Genomic DNA, 17288 nt, shown 5'->3' with positions numbered 1-17288 from the left:
TCGAATTTTTGTCTCATTTTCTTTCTCGGCGTGCGTCTTGATGTATCGTTGAAACTTCGGGTGGCGCGCGTCAGCGCGAAATTGAACCACATGGAGTGACAATAAGGAATATCAGAGAAGTGTCAAGAAAAAAGTGCGATAATAACCGCCCGGGCTAATTATTTGCAGATCGAATTACCCTTTTGTAATCTTCGTTTCTTTTTAATTACATGAACGGCGCGGGCATCTCCGTGTTAATAGTTGAAGTATTCTCATCGATCAATGTTTAAAGCGTCTTGAACTAATGTTTGGGTGTCATAAACTAATTAGCTTTACTGACCGGCCGGGATAATGGTTAAAGCTATTGTTCCTTGTCTTGGGAAATGCGATGAGAATTCGACGGTTTTTTTTAGTCAGACTATTGCCAGAAAGACTATTCTGTTGTTCTCGGTGTATCTGTTTATTCGTATCGGGTTTTCTGTTTCCCAACCACCAAACACAACCGTCATCGAAGTCGGCGAAATAAATCTCTCCAGAATTGACAAATAGCTTTCTAATTGTAATCTCTCTCGGCTAAATGATTATGAAAGCATCTGTCAGCTGATAGATGACCCGACGCATCGATTACAAAGCCGCATTAGCTGCAATAGTCAAATCATTCAATTTCTAGTTCCGACATAAATCATCCGCCTTACCGGAAGTATTGATCACGTGCAGTCAACCGCGAACCAATGATCGTCGAGAGATTTGATTACATGTCATCGAATTAATACGCGCTAGATCTTTTTCTTCCGATTGCCGCGAAATTATGAGGAATCATCAAGAGATTGACATTCGTCGCTTTCTGTTTCACTCGATGTGTAATATTAAACGATGCATTGCGTGAGCAGCGGGAAACAAGCCGGGTCGGTTTCACGTCGTGAGGGAAGATCTTTTGTCTGGCGGTTCTTGAAAAGCGATTTACCGCCGCGATGCGTTTCATCGTCAAATATTGCCGCTCAGCTGTAGAAAGGTTAATGAGAGGTAACAAAGCGCGTAAAGTCTTTGACAAATTGAATCGGGGTTCAAATCTACAGTGTCTTCGATCATTAATCCCAAATCGGGCGCATTTTTTGTCCTAAAACCGAACCATTCGTTTTAGATGTGATGATAACGAATTCAGGTGGTACGTAGGATACTGAGTCGAATCTTTGATTTTGGACCCCAAGCTATCGTGACAAGCCCGTGGATGCAATCAAACCCTGGCAAGCGAGGGAGTAAAGACCGTTACAATGATGCTCATATACCTCGACACCTAGTATGCGTTATTTAGGGGGGTTCTGTGTGAATCGACTGTGCACTGCGTCATCAATATCTGCTTCTTGAAATAACAATTACAATTGTGAATTTTGGCGTTTATTCTGCGGTTGATATATTAGGGCTAGACTGGTTGCAAAATCAATGTATTCAAATCCAAAATTCCAAGGGGTCAATAATCTTTCAAGTTAGTTTTCTTGTTCAGCCATGTCTGCGTGCGCATAGGGGGCGGATAACGATTGTTTGGTAAATTACGAAGATATTGTAAGATGTATTGATATTGTAAGATTCGTATTCATTTTACCATAATGACCTTAGATGTAGTGAGATATATGAAGTGAATATATTTCAGATTGAATTGTGATAAAATGGTTGGCATGTGAACTTTCTGATTTTGCCTCACCCGACGAATGTGTATACAAGTATATACTATATCATTATGGATAATACGGTATTTTCTGCTACACGTATGTATATGTAATTCTCTTCTGCGTATAACTTTAAGAATTTCAGAGTGCGCAGCATGTCAACCGTTACTTTTTTGCCATCAGGAGCGTACGTTTCTATCACGCACTCAATAGCAGCATGTTAAATGCCACAGCTGTGGAGGAATGCTGGAAATACGATCGCATCGTTTGGAATCTTGTCATGGTAACTGTGATAGGACCGGTCGCATGGTTTGGCCTTGTCGCCAACTCGGTAACGTTGGTCTTGCTATATCGACTGCATAAAATGAATCGTTCCGCGACTTCGCATTTCCTGTTAATGATACTGGCGGCTTTCGACGCAATGAGTTGCATTGGAATCATTATTTATAACCATTTAGTTTGGTTTGTGAAACTTACTCGCCATGGAAAAACGGGACTGTATTTAGACGACGATTTGGGAGCTCCTGAGCTGTATATAGTGGGTAACCTCATCATAAAATGGGCTTTTTACATTCGTAACGGTTTGACCTTATTAGTGACGTTCGACCGAGCATTTCATATCTGTTTTCCACTTAAAGCTAAGAGATTTTGGAATTTGAATCATTGTTGTTTATTTTCGGCCGTTTTGGTTGTCACGTGGAGTGGATTTGCTTCATATCGCACGCGAGACCGAATCATTGTGCGGGTTAAAAAAACATGTTCATACGGCCTGACTGTCCTCGGGGCCAAAACGGTTCACAACCCGCCCAAGTATTCGTATTTAATAGAAAATGTTTTCACTACATATTTACCATTCGCTCTCGTTCAACTTTTTAATTTTGTCTTGATAATAAAACTACATATCCACGCTAAAAATAGGAAACTTTTGACCGGTGCAGATATAAGTAAACAAGATGGAACGGCGCACAGAATGGTATTTGTCGCATCAACTATATTCATGGTGTCAGTCTCCCCTGACATGTTTTTCAATGTTTTGAGACTTCATTTACCATGGTCTGATATCTGGTGGGCATTGCTTTTGAATGAAGTTTTTCAATCCCTGAATTCGGCTGTAAACGGTATATTTTATTATATATACAGTAAAAACTTCAAACAACAAATGAAATTGTTATTTTGCTCTCGAAGAACATATTGAGGATCGATCTTTTTTTCTTCCGTTCGAGTACACGCTGTAACCAAATCTGGCTCTTCTCTGGCTCTTGGGTTAGTTTTTAGCAGTAGGCCTAGCCGTTTATATAAAATTCATAACTTCTCGGTGCTCGCAATATGGAATCAAGTTTTTTTTTCGGAATGTAAAAATGGTTGCCAATTCTGACTTTCGGTTTTGTTTGCTCTAAACTTCCCGCTAACACACCAACGTTGTTTTTTAACCTGAAAAAAAATAAAATCAAAGGAGAAAGAATTCCTGCTTATTGGGGTAACGAACTTTTAACCCTTTTGAAATTTAGGTCCGCGGGGTCACAATTTACATGCATTTCGAATCCCTGCCGGGGAGGATGGTGATTGATTTGACTCTCGATCCTCCTGCCAGCCAGATGTAATGAAATCATGTCGCTCGGACTCACGCAAAGTACCACCTCAATGCCAACGACAGTCGGGCTGTGGTTGGCATGGCCAGCAGCATCTCATGTGCCGCGGTTGAACCGTGATCCCTCTTGAACTGTCTAGATCTGTAAACCCTGACCCTTCTGCAGTTCAAACGCCGCCATCTTAAAACGGTGTTCTTGTACACCATTGAATAACCGTTTCGTTCATGTCTATACTGGCAGCACTATACGGTACCCGACTGGTTGCCGGTCTCTACCTTCACCGGTTGATCCCATCCTCCATTTTACATTTTTGATGCATGTTAGTATCGAGTTACTTCTGGGTTAAAATGGCGTCTCATCGAATAAGCGAAATTAGGAGTAATATCAAAATCGCACTGGAATGATAGATTACAGTAAATCAGCTGATAATCTATGAATCATAAATGTAATCAGCAAACAAAAGGAAATTTAAAGACTGAAGAAAAGGCATTAATTGCTGTACGTATCGAATTAATCCGCTGATATTTAATCGGAATTCAAACAGACAACTGAATTAATACTTATTCATTTTGTAGGTAAGAAAAAGGGCTCAGCTGTGATAGTCATTCTGAAGGAACTTGGCCGAAGGGGGACATGCTTTCTTTATCAACCGTACATGGAATATATTCAGTGAATTGTTGTGTTAATGATGATGTGAAAATGACTAAAGTCTGAATAAAGTTTACAATAGTTGAACTCCTTGTCAGTGTTTTCTGAGATCAGATATTTGGATCCACCGCAGCATCTTATTCTGGAAACAGACAGTGAGTTGGGACAGACTTGGGAAAGACCAGTAATTCAGATCATCTGGATATTCGCAATATTTTCCTCTCCTCATGGACCAAACATAATTTTTGCTAGAAATTGAGTATAAAATCCATCACGACAAACTCTTTTTACTGCTATTCTATATTCATTGTCCACTACAGACCGCCTGATAAGACGGTGACATACGTATTTTGTGACATTGCAAATTGTGTGACAACAGAATGATACTGATATCTCTAACTTAACTCGAGTCTTGACCAGACAGTAGGCCTAAATCCAATCTCAATTCCGATTGCATGCTCGCTCGTGTAGTTATTCATAAATTCCAGCTCTTTAAACCTCATCACTGTATTAGAATCTAGGAGTTTCGCCGTTATTTGGAATCTCATTTCATGACGATTAGTGCGGGAATCGTTTAATCTCTTTGATTCGTGATTGACGATTCTTTCTGAAATTAAATCAATATAGATATACTAACAATTAAACCTGGATTGACTTTTCAATTCATGTTTCATCCGTTTTTCAAAATGACCATGATACAACAACAATTCATTCTGTGCACGTTTAGCTCAATTTCATACGTATAGCTTCTAATTCTTAAGAAATCCTGAGTTGTATCTCAGAGAATCTTCATCAGAACACAATCAATTACCTACAATAGACAATCAACAGAATATTTAATATATAGAATATATAATCATTTACTGAAAAGCAGTTAATTTTATAGCGGGGCAGTGAAGTGGGGGTGTTACTAAAAACTATGCGCTACTGAAACGAAGACCTATGCACTTTGGGGTATTAGAACTATGCATGACTAAAAAGAAGTCCGAAGATACTCGAAATCATCACTTGGGGCGCTCTGCCGGTTTGCTTAACTAAACGAATGACAAATTTCAAAATCAATCATATTTATTCTCATACAACAAATGCCAGGCTCGAGGAATTATAATGTAAGCTCCTCAAACACGGACTTTCAAAAACAACTAGTCCAACCACCATAGGCGTATTAACTATAAACGAGAGTTTATATACGCCCATGGTCCAACCATAGACTCTAAAACAGAAACGTCTATGGCCCACAACCATGGACTCTTAAACCGTGAGTCCATGGCTCCCAGCACTAAAACCAGAGATAAACCTGGCCAAATACTCTGAAAAGCGTAGGATCAAGTAATCAATCTGATATACATTCTTACATCATTTCATTTTCACATATCATATTATTAACTTTTAGCTTATTTTCTCAAATTTTAATAGTAATTTTATTTCTATTACTGTATGAAATTGTACTAACTTAAAACAAAGTTACATGTAAGGTATTTAGAAGTCTTTATCTATGATACATTTCCACTACAGCTGATTTATACAATTTGCATCAATAGGAAAATAACAAATATACACAAAGAATTATAAACTTTGATCCATAAAAAACCGAAAATTGGACTAGTCTAAGATTATGAATTTGACAATTCATGAGGTCAATATCAACGACAGTTTCATGAAATATGAATGTATCATGTCAACTTTTCAAATGACATCGATTGAGGACATCTCATTTATCAAGAAAAAGCTCAACTTTATTCGATAGGACCTTAATAAATCAATGTTTTATGAACAATTGACATGAACATGTCATTTTATCTCAACAACAACAATTATACCTAAATGACAGGTATTCATGTACTGGAGGAAGTGCCTCAGGCATTTACAAAAACGTGACCTGTATTTCAAAAAAGTCTCGAACATAAAAACATTATAACCGAAGATAAAACCACAAATTCAATCTGGAAAGCTAAAGATTAGATTAAATAAACAGTCTTTGATTTAATTTTCATTAACATTATTTTACAAGATAGCTAGTTTTGCCACTAGTTTTTCTCTCAAATGTTACATTTAATGCAAAGTATTTTGGAGGTATTCTCTTCTATGCATTCAGCAAGAGTATATAAATCGAGTATATAAATATTGTTCAACTGCCAATTTGAATAGAGCTAGGGCAATTACTAATAACTAATGGCTTTGCTACAATTAAGTTAAGATTCAATAACTTACTTTTTTAGGTGCTTCTTGTGCAGATATTCAGAACCCATACAGACATTGTTAAACCATGGTTTTAGAGTCCATAGCTAGCATAATCTACTGATTAATACTGTTCATATATCCTCATTTATCAAGAGACTGCTCCTCTATTTTGCTACTCAATTTTCCATAAGGGCCTTAATGAAAATAGTATTTTAGGAACCATTGATGAGCACCACAGTATGAATGACGAAACATGTATATCATTTTATTCTTAAACAACAATTATACCCCACTAAATGAGTTATTTATAAAACAGTTCAACATAAAACCTACAAATTCACTCACTCTGGAAAGCGTAAGGTAAACTAATTAATCTTAGTTATTACAAGAAAACTAAAAACATTGCCAAAAATGTCCTCGTCTGAGAGATTTCTTTAATTATCAACTAGCTTATTTCACAAATGTTACATTTGAAACAAAGCAGGGTCTGATTTAAGCACTAGTCCAATTGCCCGACACAAGTATATTTTCATTAGGGCATGTAGGTTATCACAATCACTCGTCCACCGGGCTTGTGTAATTCTATATCTCAAAGCTTTTATCCCACTCGATGCAAGGGATGATTGTGTCTCAATCGGACTACTCATGTAGAGCAAGTTGATTTTTGAGGGGGCAAGTGATATTACATATGCTTGCCCCAAGGTCAAGTGGCATTTATTCCTTAGATCAAACCCTGCAAACTATTATAAAGGTTTTTCTTTGTGATGATTTAAGATAAATCGAGTATCTTCATACATATAAATATGGTTTGACTGACGAAGCTACGGCAACTTCTTAATTTGTATTATTCAACTTGATAGTAGATATCAATACAACTCTATACAAAGATCAGAAATTCTTCTTGTCCAGATATTACAGGCCCCACACAGATGCGGTTAAACTGATAATCAAAACAAAGCTAGGACAATTGACCAATTACCACTATATCCTTGAGTTAACCTATCAAGAAACTGCTCCTTCTATTCTATGCTCCTGCTAATTAAATCAGTATTTTATGAACCACTGAAAAGCACCACAGTGGAATTGTTGCTATAGAAATTAACAAATAAAAAGTTTCAACATGAATGATGAAAATGTACATCGTTTTATTCACACAACAATAATATCTTAAACGAGAAATCATCATGCAGGTTCCTAATTTCCAAACATGCGTTATGTGTTACAATAACAGTCTCCAACATAGAGCATTAAAACTAGAGATGGAACATACAGATTCACTCTGGAAATCTAAGTATCAACTAATCATTACTTTCACTAGAAAACTAGAATTTTGCCTACTTTGCCCTGACTTAAAGATGTCCAAGCACCTTGGCATTGAATACTAGTATTCTAATGTTTTTTCTGGCAGCTTCGAAAACATCAACATAATTATACAATTGGTAACTAATCAATAACATCAATAACTTAAGTTTATAGCTGTTTTACATTCTTTCTAAAAATTAAAATGTATGTACCAGATTTTAGATAGTAAGTCTACCCCTGTATAACAATCAACGGACACAGCAGTGATTGAGCGCGGCTAGTTCATAGGGCGGTCGATCTTTCATCACAGTTATTCAAAGCATTCTATCATATCAGTTATTTTCTTTTAAGTGTGTTCGATTTATTTAAGGTTTATGGTTATTTGTTTTGTTCATTACAATAACTGAGTCCGATAGAATGCTTAAAACAACAACAGAAAAGATCTCGGGTTTTCGCTATACTTAGGGAAGGTTGTTCAATAAGTGAATAACCTTGTTGATAAATATTTGAAAAATGCCTTTTCATGTAAATAGAGTACTAATTTGTTGTTTGTTTCTATTGTTGTTTAGTATTTTTATCTATTTTTTAATATTATCTATTTATGAATGTACTTGTATTTTGTATTATTTACTACTTATTATTTATTGGTTTTTTTTATTTATTTTTTCATTAATTTATGTACTTGTAGTTTGTATTATGTATTATTTATACTCCTCTATTTACAACTGCAGGCATTTTTTCACTGTAAAGTTTCTGGTTCCATTTTAGAAAAGCACTACTGATTCACTGCCACTCCTTAATAATCATTATACACCCAATTTGAAGCTAAGTGATTATTCACGAGAGCCACCTCATGATATGGATTTACCCATTACAATAAAAGAAGTTCAAACAGCTATAAACAATGTTAAAACGTTCAAAATTAGTCCTAGCTATAACTTTATGCCTTGTTATTCCTAGCTTTACCTTTCAAATGTAAATAATGGTCTCCTTTCAAATAAAGCTTTTGATTTCAAATACGTAGCTATGATCATCAAACAGATTGATGGAGGCTCAAAGTTAAAACTCGATGTGAAAATCAACATATACGATTCAATTGTGAAATCAGTTACATGGGCCTTCGAAAATATATATCCATCAAATTAATACATCTACAATTCATCAAATACTTAATATTTGTAGATCAACACACTGGCCTAACGTTATTTTCTATGTTTCCAAACTATGTGATACCTACACGGACAAATAGCCATAGTTGACTATGTTTAACTATGGTAAAGTTTAAAGATAAAACTCACAATATCATGTTGAAACTATATCTCAGTTTAGGAGTTAACTCAACAGACTGCGAGCCCAAACAAGGCGCTTGACGCGACCATTTACCCCTAGTGACTAACCTAACTTGACTTCTCTATCAACCAAGGATCGAATACCAATATTGTGAATTAATGGAGCTTAGCTTTTATTAGACTTTCACATTGCATTAAACATTATAAAATAATTTCCTTTACAACACTATATCAGACTGGTTTGAAAAAGGGTGTTAAGTAAAAAAATCAATACTTTACGACAAAAATCCACTATTGTCTTTGCCGGTCCTGAATCTGCGCATCTATAAGATGCGCTATTGTTTATGCTGCTCCTAATAAGATACACTATTGTCTTTGCGGCTTTTAAAACAGTGCTTATCCTGAATCAGTATTTATGAGATAATTCATTAGCTTTGTCACTCGAATCAGTGTTTATAAGATTCACTATAGTCTCTGCTGCTCCTGATAAAATATTTTATAGAAATCAACCACCGTTTGTAGAAGAATCCATCGTTGAGTGATTAATCCGTTGCTGGCTCCTCAACTTCTAATCTGGGCTTCTACAGTTTTCATTAGCAAATGGGTCAATCAGTATTCATCTACTTGTAGATTTTCTGATGAGTTGTTGATCTCAAGCTGGGTTTTTTCTCATAGTTAGTATTTAGCTGTAATAATTAAAAGATATCCTGTAATGACAAAATATTTCAATAAGAATTAATCGTAATAATTCCATGTATATCAAGTTACCTTTTATGATTGCTTGGTTCATTATCGGTGTGGATCATCTAAAGTTGGTGGGTTAATGAGTTCGATTCTGTTGGCCTCATCTGTGCGCTGCTTAAGTTGGTCGATTTTGAGCGAGTAGTTGTTTTTCAAGCTGAGTTTTTTTGCATAGTTGAAATTTAGCTGCAATGATTAAAAGAAGATATTCTGTAATGACAAAATATTTCAATACGAATTAATTGTAATAATTCCATGTGTATCAAGTAACCTTTTATTAGTGCTGGTTTCATTATTGGCGATTATCTTATTAGTTGATTGGTTAATGAGTTCGATCCTAGTTGGCTGTGCGCCGTTTAAGTTTGCCGATTTTTGACGAGTAGTTGTTCTCAAACTGGGTTTTTTCTCATAGTTGAAATTGAGCTTCAATGATATAAGAATTAATCGTAATAATTTCATGTATATCAAGTTACCTTTTATTGCTGGGTTCGTTATCGGTGTGGATCATCTAAAGTTGGTGGGTTAATGAGTTCGATTCTGTTGGCCTCATCTGTGCGCTGTTCAAGTTGGTCGATTTTGGACGAGTAGTTGTTCTCAAACTGGGTTTTTTTTTTCATAGTTGAAATTTAGCTGCAATGATCAAAAGAAAATATCCAGTAATGACAAAATATTTCAATAAGAATTAATCGTAATAATTCCATGTATATCAAGTTACCTTTTTCATGATTGCTTGGTTCGTTATCGGCGATTATCTTATTAGTTGATTGGTTAATGAGTTGGCTGTGCGCCGTTCAAGTTGGTCGATTTTTGACGAGTAGTTGTTCTCAAACTGGGTTTTTTCGCAAAGTTAAAATTTAGCTGCAATGATTAAAAGAAGATATTCTGTAATGACAAAATATTTCAATAAGAATTAATCGTAATAATTTCATGTATATCAAGTTACCTTTTATGATTGCTTGGTTCATTATCGGCAAGGATCATCTAAAGTTTGTGCGTTAATGAGTTCGACCCACGTTGGCTGTGCGCCGTTTAAGTTGGTTGATTTTTGACGAGTAGTTGTTCTCAAACTGGGTTTTTTGCATAGTTGAAATTTAGCTGCAATGATTTAAAGAAGATATCCTTTTAATGACAAAATATTTCAATAACAATTAATCGTAATAATTTCATGTATATCAAGTTACCTTTTATGATTGCTTGGTTCGTTATCGGTGTGGATCATCTAAAGTTGGTGGGTTAATGAGTTCGATTCTGTTGGCCTCATCTGTGCGCTGTTCAAGTTGGTCGATTTTGGACGAGTAGTTGTTCTCAAACTGGGTTTTTTCTCATAGTTGAAATTTAGCTGTAATGATTAAAAGAAGATATCCAGTAATGACAAAATATTTCAATAAGAATTAATCGTAATAATTCCATGTATATCAAGTTACCTTTTATGATTGCTTGGTTCGTTATCGGCGTGGATCATCTAAAGTTTGTGCGTTAATGAGTTCGATTCTGTTGGCCCCATCTGTGCGCTGTTCAAGTTGGTCGATTTTGGGCGAGTAGTTGTTCTCAAGCTGGGTTTTTCTCATAGTTAAAATTTAGCTGCAATGATCAAAAGAAGATATCCTTTAATAACAAAATATTTCAATAAGAATCAATCGTAATAATTCCATGTATAACAAGTTACCTTTTATGATTGCTGGATTTATTATCGGCGATTATCTTACTAGTTGATTGGTTAATGAGTTGGCTGTGCGCCGTTCAAGTTGGTCGATTTTTGACGAGTAGTTGTTCTCAAACTGGGTTTTTTCGCGTAGTTGAAATTAAGCTGCAATGATTAAAAGAAGATATTTTGTAATGACAAAATATTTCAATAAGAATTAATCGTAATAATTTCATGTATATGAAGTTACCTTTTATGATTGCTTGGTTCGTTATCGGCAATTATCTTATTAGTTGGTGGGTAAATGAGTTCAATTCTGTTGGCCTCATCTGTTTGCTGTACCAGTTGGTCGATTTTGGACGAGTAGCTGATCTCAAGCTGGGTTTCTTCTTATAGTTGAAATTAAGCTGCAATGATTAAAAGAAGATATCCTTTAATGACAAAATATTTCAATAAGAATTAATCGTAATAATTCCATGTATATCAAGTTACCTTTTATGATTGCTGGTTTCATTATCGGCGATTATCTTATTAGTTGATTGGTTAATGAGTTCGACCCAAGTTGGCTGTGCGCCGTTCAAGTTGGTCGATTTTTGACGAGTAGTTGTTCTCAAACTGGGTTTTTTCTCATAGTTGAAATTTAGCTGCAATGATCAAAAGAAGATATCCTTTAATGACAAAATATTTCAATAAGAATTAATCGTAATAATTTCATGTATATCTAGTTACTTTTTATGATTGCTTGGTTCGTTATCGGTGTGGATCATCTAAAGTTGGTGGGTTAATGAGTTCGATTCTGTTGGCCTCATCTGTGCGCTGTTCAAGTTGGTCGATTTGGGGCGAGTAGTTGTTCCCAAGCTGGGTTTTTTCTCGTAGTTGAAATATAGCTGCAATGATCATAAGAAGATATCCTTTAATAACAAAATATTTAAATAAGAATCAATCGTAATAATTCCATGTATATCAAGTTACCTTTTATGATTGCTGGTTTCATTATCGGCGATTATCTTATTAGTTGATTGGTTAATGAGTTGGCTGTGCGCCGCTCAAGTTGGTCGATTTTTGACGAGTAGTTGTTCTCAAACTGGGTTTTTTTCGCATAGTTGAAATTTAGCTGCAATGATTAAAAGAAGATATTCTGTAATGACAAAATATTTCAATAAGAATTAATCGTAATTATTTCATGTATATATAAAGTTACCTTTTATGATTGCTTGGTTCGTTATCGGCAATTATCTTATTCGTTGGTTGGTAAATGAGTTCGATTGTTGGCCTCATCTGTGCGCTGTACCAGTTGGTCGATTTTGGACGAGTAGTTGATCTCAAGCTGGGTTTCTTCTTATAGTTGAAATTTAGCTGCAATGATTAAAAGAAGATATCCTGTAATGACCAAATATTTCAATAAGAATTAATCGTAATAATTTCATGTATATCAAGTTACCTTTTATGATTGCTGGGTTCGTTATCGGTGTGGAAGTTTGTGCGTTAATGAGTTCGGTTCTGTTGGCCCCATCTGTGCGCTGTTCAAGTCGGTCGATTTTGGGCGAGTAGTTGTTCTCAAGCTGGGTTTTTTCTCAGAGGTGAAATTTAGCTGCAATGATCTTAAAAATAGATATCCTGTAATGACAAAATATTTCATTCAGAATTTATTGCAATAATTCCAAATATATTAAGTTACCTTTTGTGATTGCCGTGTTCATTATTGGTGAGGTCTCCTAAGTTGGTTGTCTAATTTTACATTTCTTTGCTCTTTTTTTCGTGTAAATAGTCCGAAAGTTTACAAGGTTTAAGATAATTTTGTCTAATTTTTACATTTCTTTGGTCTTTTTTTTCAAGTAAATAGTCCGAAAGTTTACAAGGTGGTAATTGTGTCTAGTTTTAAATTTTTTTGTAGTTTTAAGTTTTTTCAAAATCGGAAATCGAAGTACATATATAGTTGTGTGATCGGCGGTCGATTTCACATAAATTTCTTTTTCTTTAAATCCGAGTACATAATTGGGAAATTCGGTTCCGGTTCATTCGATTAATCTTCCAACCAGTCTGAACCGGCAAGCGACTGATTGGGGTCAATAAAGTTGACTGCCTATTTTAATACATCGCGATTTGTAATATCTATATTACAAGGTTGAAGATCATTTTGTACATTTTATGACTAGTTGATTAGTAGTATAGCTGAAAAAAAGAGCAGAATCCTTTCGAATATCTCTGATCATAATTAAGGTGTCAATTCATAATATAAGATCAGCAATGTGGACCGGTAAGTAGATTTTGATAATAGTCAATTATTAAACAATATCTATATGAAAGTCAACTCATATCGTAATTCATCTATATTCTAGATATCTAAGCAACGGTTGATTATTATAGTTTAAAAACAATTCGACTAAAGCATCTATAGTCATCTCTAGGAATACCTGAGTTACAACAAATTTAGTAATGCATAATCAATCTTATCAAATTGTTTTTGTACTGTTTCCCTATATACATTTTGATTGTCAGCTAAACCATGTTCGTATTATCAAATTAACTTCATCATCAATTAATAAACTTTAAGAGATATGTTTTCTACCCATAGGTGGTGACATCTGTGCCCAGTGAATGTTATTCTAATCCATTCCAGTAATTCTAAATATTGCTCCTAATATATACAATGATCTTGTAATTATGATAATATAACTAACTGTGCGCTGCCAGCATTGAGCACACTGATCCTGGTCAACATGGTTCTACAGATTTAAGAAACCTTGAATCATTCCAACGCCTTGACAAATCCAGAATTATGCAAAGCCTAAAAAGATTCAATAAATCCCACGTCTAAGAGACAGAGTTTAAACACACCCTGTTTTCTTTAGATATCAACCAATAAGATAATACAGTTTTCTTATCAACCCCTACGGTTTAGATTTGAGCACTTTTACCTTATATGAAGATGCTGAATTAATCTTCATCTTAGATACCTAATCACTCAATTTCCTAGCTATAATTAAATTGTCTCTGACAATATTTTATACGGGGCTTGATATTTCTACACGACAAGAATTTCAGATCTGGTTTCGATTGATCACTATTTCAAAATGCTTATTTTGCATCAGAGCTTTTGATATCTAGTTTGACGAATACAGAATTCCCCAAAACCTAACTGATTCAACAGATCCCAACCACATGTCGCCCAGTTATGACGAAGGTGACATTGCACGATATAGTCGTCTCATCCACTGCACTATTTTTTAAATAATTTTCACTTATATTCATTACATTGAATTAATTTTAATTAATCTTCTAGATATCTAAGCGACCCGTTAATTAGTAATCATACTAGCTACATTTTAATAGTCAGTTGAACATGGAGCCTAAAAATCTACATGAGTAGAATCTCAGATGTGGTGAATTCATCACTATTATGAATTCATCAGAAATTAAGATAAAAGCACATTTAAGTGGTAAATTAAAAATTCCCTTAAAGCCGAATTGCTATATAATCTTTATTTCCCATTTATAGTAGTACACTGTGTATAAGGACCAAAAGACCTTGTTATGACCGGAGCTCCCTGGTGCGGTGCAAGACATGATGCTAGAAAATAGTTTGAAGGAGAGGGGTTAGTAAAAGAGAGCTATTAGCAAGAGGAATAAGACCTAAGTTTAGGATATCCTGTCAGAATAAGGCTCTCAATCTGACATACACAGTGAAATTGAAATATTCTCCCTTCCAAAATCAGGAATGTATTTGTGAATGTACAGAATTGTTTTATCTCCCTTCGATCGGAAGTAAATCTGTGTGAAATGATTTTGGCAATATGTATCAAAACTAATACAGCTGTATGAGGACACAATAGGTTCACTAGATACAGATAGATAAATGTGATCAGATACACATGTATCAGCTACATTTTAAATGTCCATGGACCTGAATTTTCCTTAATCGTAGATATCTTATAGTAATACATTAATGAGTTATTCACCTTTGATTCCAATTGTCAGTTAAACAATATCTATTATGCGTAACTTGACACACAGTATGGCTTTTAGATGAATCAGTTAGGTTTAGGTAAATTTTGGCAATTTTGAAGAACGTGACCAGTTGCCATAAGCACGTCAGTTGGAGATGTAAATACTGATCAGTCGATGAGACTGATTCAGATGTGCTCATACATATATCGGCTATATTTAAATTTTCAGTTTTACGACATTTATATTATGGACCTGTATTACATACCGTATAAATAGTTTTTGATCTTAGAAATATAGAATTCATCTTAATTGTGGATCTAAGCCATTGGTTAATGAGCAATTTTTCCTAGCTATATATGACAATTTTCAGTTAAACAATAATCATAGCGCATAACAAGGCACAGAGTATGGCTCTGTGGAATGATTTGACTCAATGAAAGCTTTTTTTACTCTAGATTTATCAAAGCGCTGAGACCTAATCACGGTTTCTAAAAGACCTGCAGTCCATAGTTTTCCCCATATATATATTACACCAGATCTTGATAGAGCCCTAGACAATATTTTATACATCTTTCCCCCAGAAATTCATTAATGCAATGGGTAAAGCAGCATATAATATATACTGTAAAGTGCCTGAATGTTTATAAATGTATCAATATACTATTTGTAAAAAAGATCTATTAACTGACGATAAAGTTTAATTGATATATATCTTTACAGGTAAAGCCAGCCTACATGAATACGGGGCCCTAAAATATCTACACCCGAAGAGTTTCTCGTCAAACATTATAAGATATTGAATGATTGCTAATATCTAAGCGATTGGTTAATTAGTAAATTGTCCTATCTATATCTTGATGTCAGTTAAACAAGCTTTATGAGGCCTGAAATATCTACGGTACATTTGAAAAATTTCACATTAGATATTGAATTTAGCTTAATTGTACAAATCTTTTAATCAATAACTGACCAATCTACATTTTTATTATCAGACCAAAGAATATTCAAGGGACCTCACTCAATCATTTCGTCTAATATTGTAAATATTCAAGCAATCATTGCCCTAACTATATTTCAATTTACTTTTAACAATATGCCGGCCATAGAGCTTCAATAAAGTAGTGCGATGGTTAGCTTGACCAGCATCTCTATCCTCACCAGTGCCTATGCATTCTACCCCAGATATGAAAAATCAACTTAGCTTTATGTATGTATGCATTCCTGTTGCCATGCAGGATGAGACTGCCAGGTTTGGTTGCGGCAGGACTTTCGGTGTTTGGTTCATTCAACGTGGAGTCTTTTGTGGACACTTCTGGTGGGCAGATTTTAGATGGGCCTTTCCGGATTAACCTGAAATGAGTAAAAGAATGATATTCTCTAGTTACACAATCCTTTCCGTATCACGCATCGTAATTTACATGTGTATCAACTTAACTTTCAATATTGCTGAATTCAGTTTCTTTTTTCGGCATCGTCTTCGTTGTAGTCGCCTTCAGCATCTTCTTCTTCATCTTGGGAGTCCTGAAATGAAAAAAAAGAGAAGAGCGATGAAAACCTGGTACGGAACAAAACTAATGTCCGAAAGCTTTTCAGCTCTCCGTCGCCGGTCACATGCCAAGAACACCAGACAATGAGCCAGCCAGGAATATACTGCCCTCTACACGCCCTCACACAGAACGCGAAACCCAGAATGACGACGCCTTACTTTCACCATTTACCGACAGGGTGTGCCGGGTGACGTCGGTAACTGACATACCTGTAAGATTACATGTGACGAAAATAGAGTAGCGCAACTGGATTGCCCGCACTAGCACTCGAAGGAAGACAAGACTTATCCCTGCCCGAAGCAACCCACTGGGAATCAATGAATACTAACACTCAAAGGAAGACAGGCAAGCGATCCCGCAGTGAATCAATGAATTCTAGCACGCAAAGGAAGACAGAATTATTAATCCCTGCCCGAAGCAATCCCTTAAAAGGGATTTTCTAATTACTTGGAGCACGGATCCTCTGAAATTCTGCCAAAACTTCATGCTTACCACTCATAATTTGAAAAAGAAATTGTTTTCTTTAATTTTGATACTGGATTAAACGGTACATCATCATGTAAATTTAGGAAAGTCCATATTCGTATCTTGTTCCAATTTACTCTTATCCCATTTTTGATTTTGGTCAAAGATTATGGCGGTATTAAATCATGCGTACAGGGTCAGTCTGTCCATGAGGATACTAGTTGTGATAAGTCAGACAAGTCATGATTAGGCATTGATGCAATTCACTGACTGAAAAACTGCCACCTGCCACT

General features: G+C 35.3%; 2 long non-coding RNA genes across 2 annotated transcripts; both read right to left on the bottom strand.

Annotated features, from left to right (window-relative positions):
• Nucleotides 1–9759: 9759 nt before the first annotated feature.
• Nucleotides 9760–10416, bottom strand: LOC141907692 (uncharacterized). Its single transcript, XR_012619540.1, has 3 exons — nucleotides 10337–10416; nucleotides 10109–10251; nucleotides 9760–10023 (listed from the first exon to the last, which is right to left on the bottom strand). It is a non-coding gene; the product is annotated as an uncharacterized LOC141907692 (long non-coding RNA).
• Nucleotides 10417–11893: 1477 nt separating this feature from the next.
• Nucleotides 11894–12374, bottom strand: LOC141906721 (uncharacterized). Its single transcript, XR_012619402.1, has 3 exons — nucleotides 12237–12374; nucleotides 12008–12149; nucleotides 11894–11922 (listed from the first exon to the last, which is right to left on the bottom strand). It is a non-coding gene; the product is annotated as an uncharacterized LOC141906721 (long non-coding RNA).
• Between the last annotated feature and the right edge of the window lie 4914 nt (nucleotides 12375–17288).

This window comes from Tubulanus polymorphus, chromosome 6, assembly GCF_964204645.1.
Source record: "Tubulanus polymorphus chromosome 6, tnTubPoly1.2, whole genome shotgun sequence".
Classification (NCBI taxonomy): Eukaryota; Metazoa; Nemertea; class Palaeonemertea; order Tubulaniformes; family Tubulanidae; genus Tubulanus; species Tubulanus polymorphus.
This window is presented reverse-complemented; position numbering and strand designations above follow the sequence as displayed.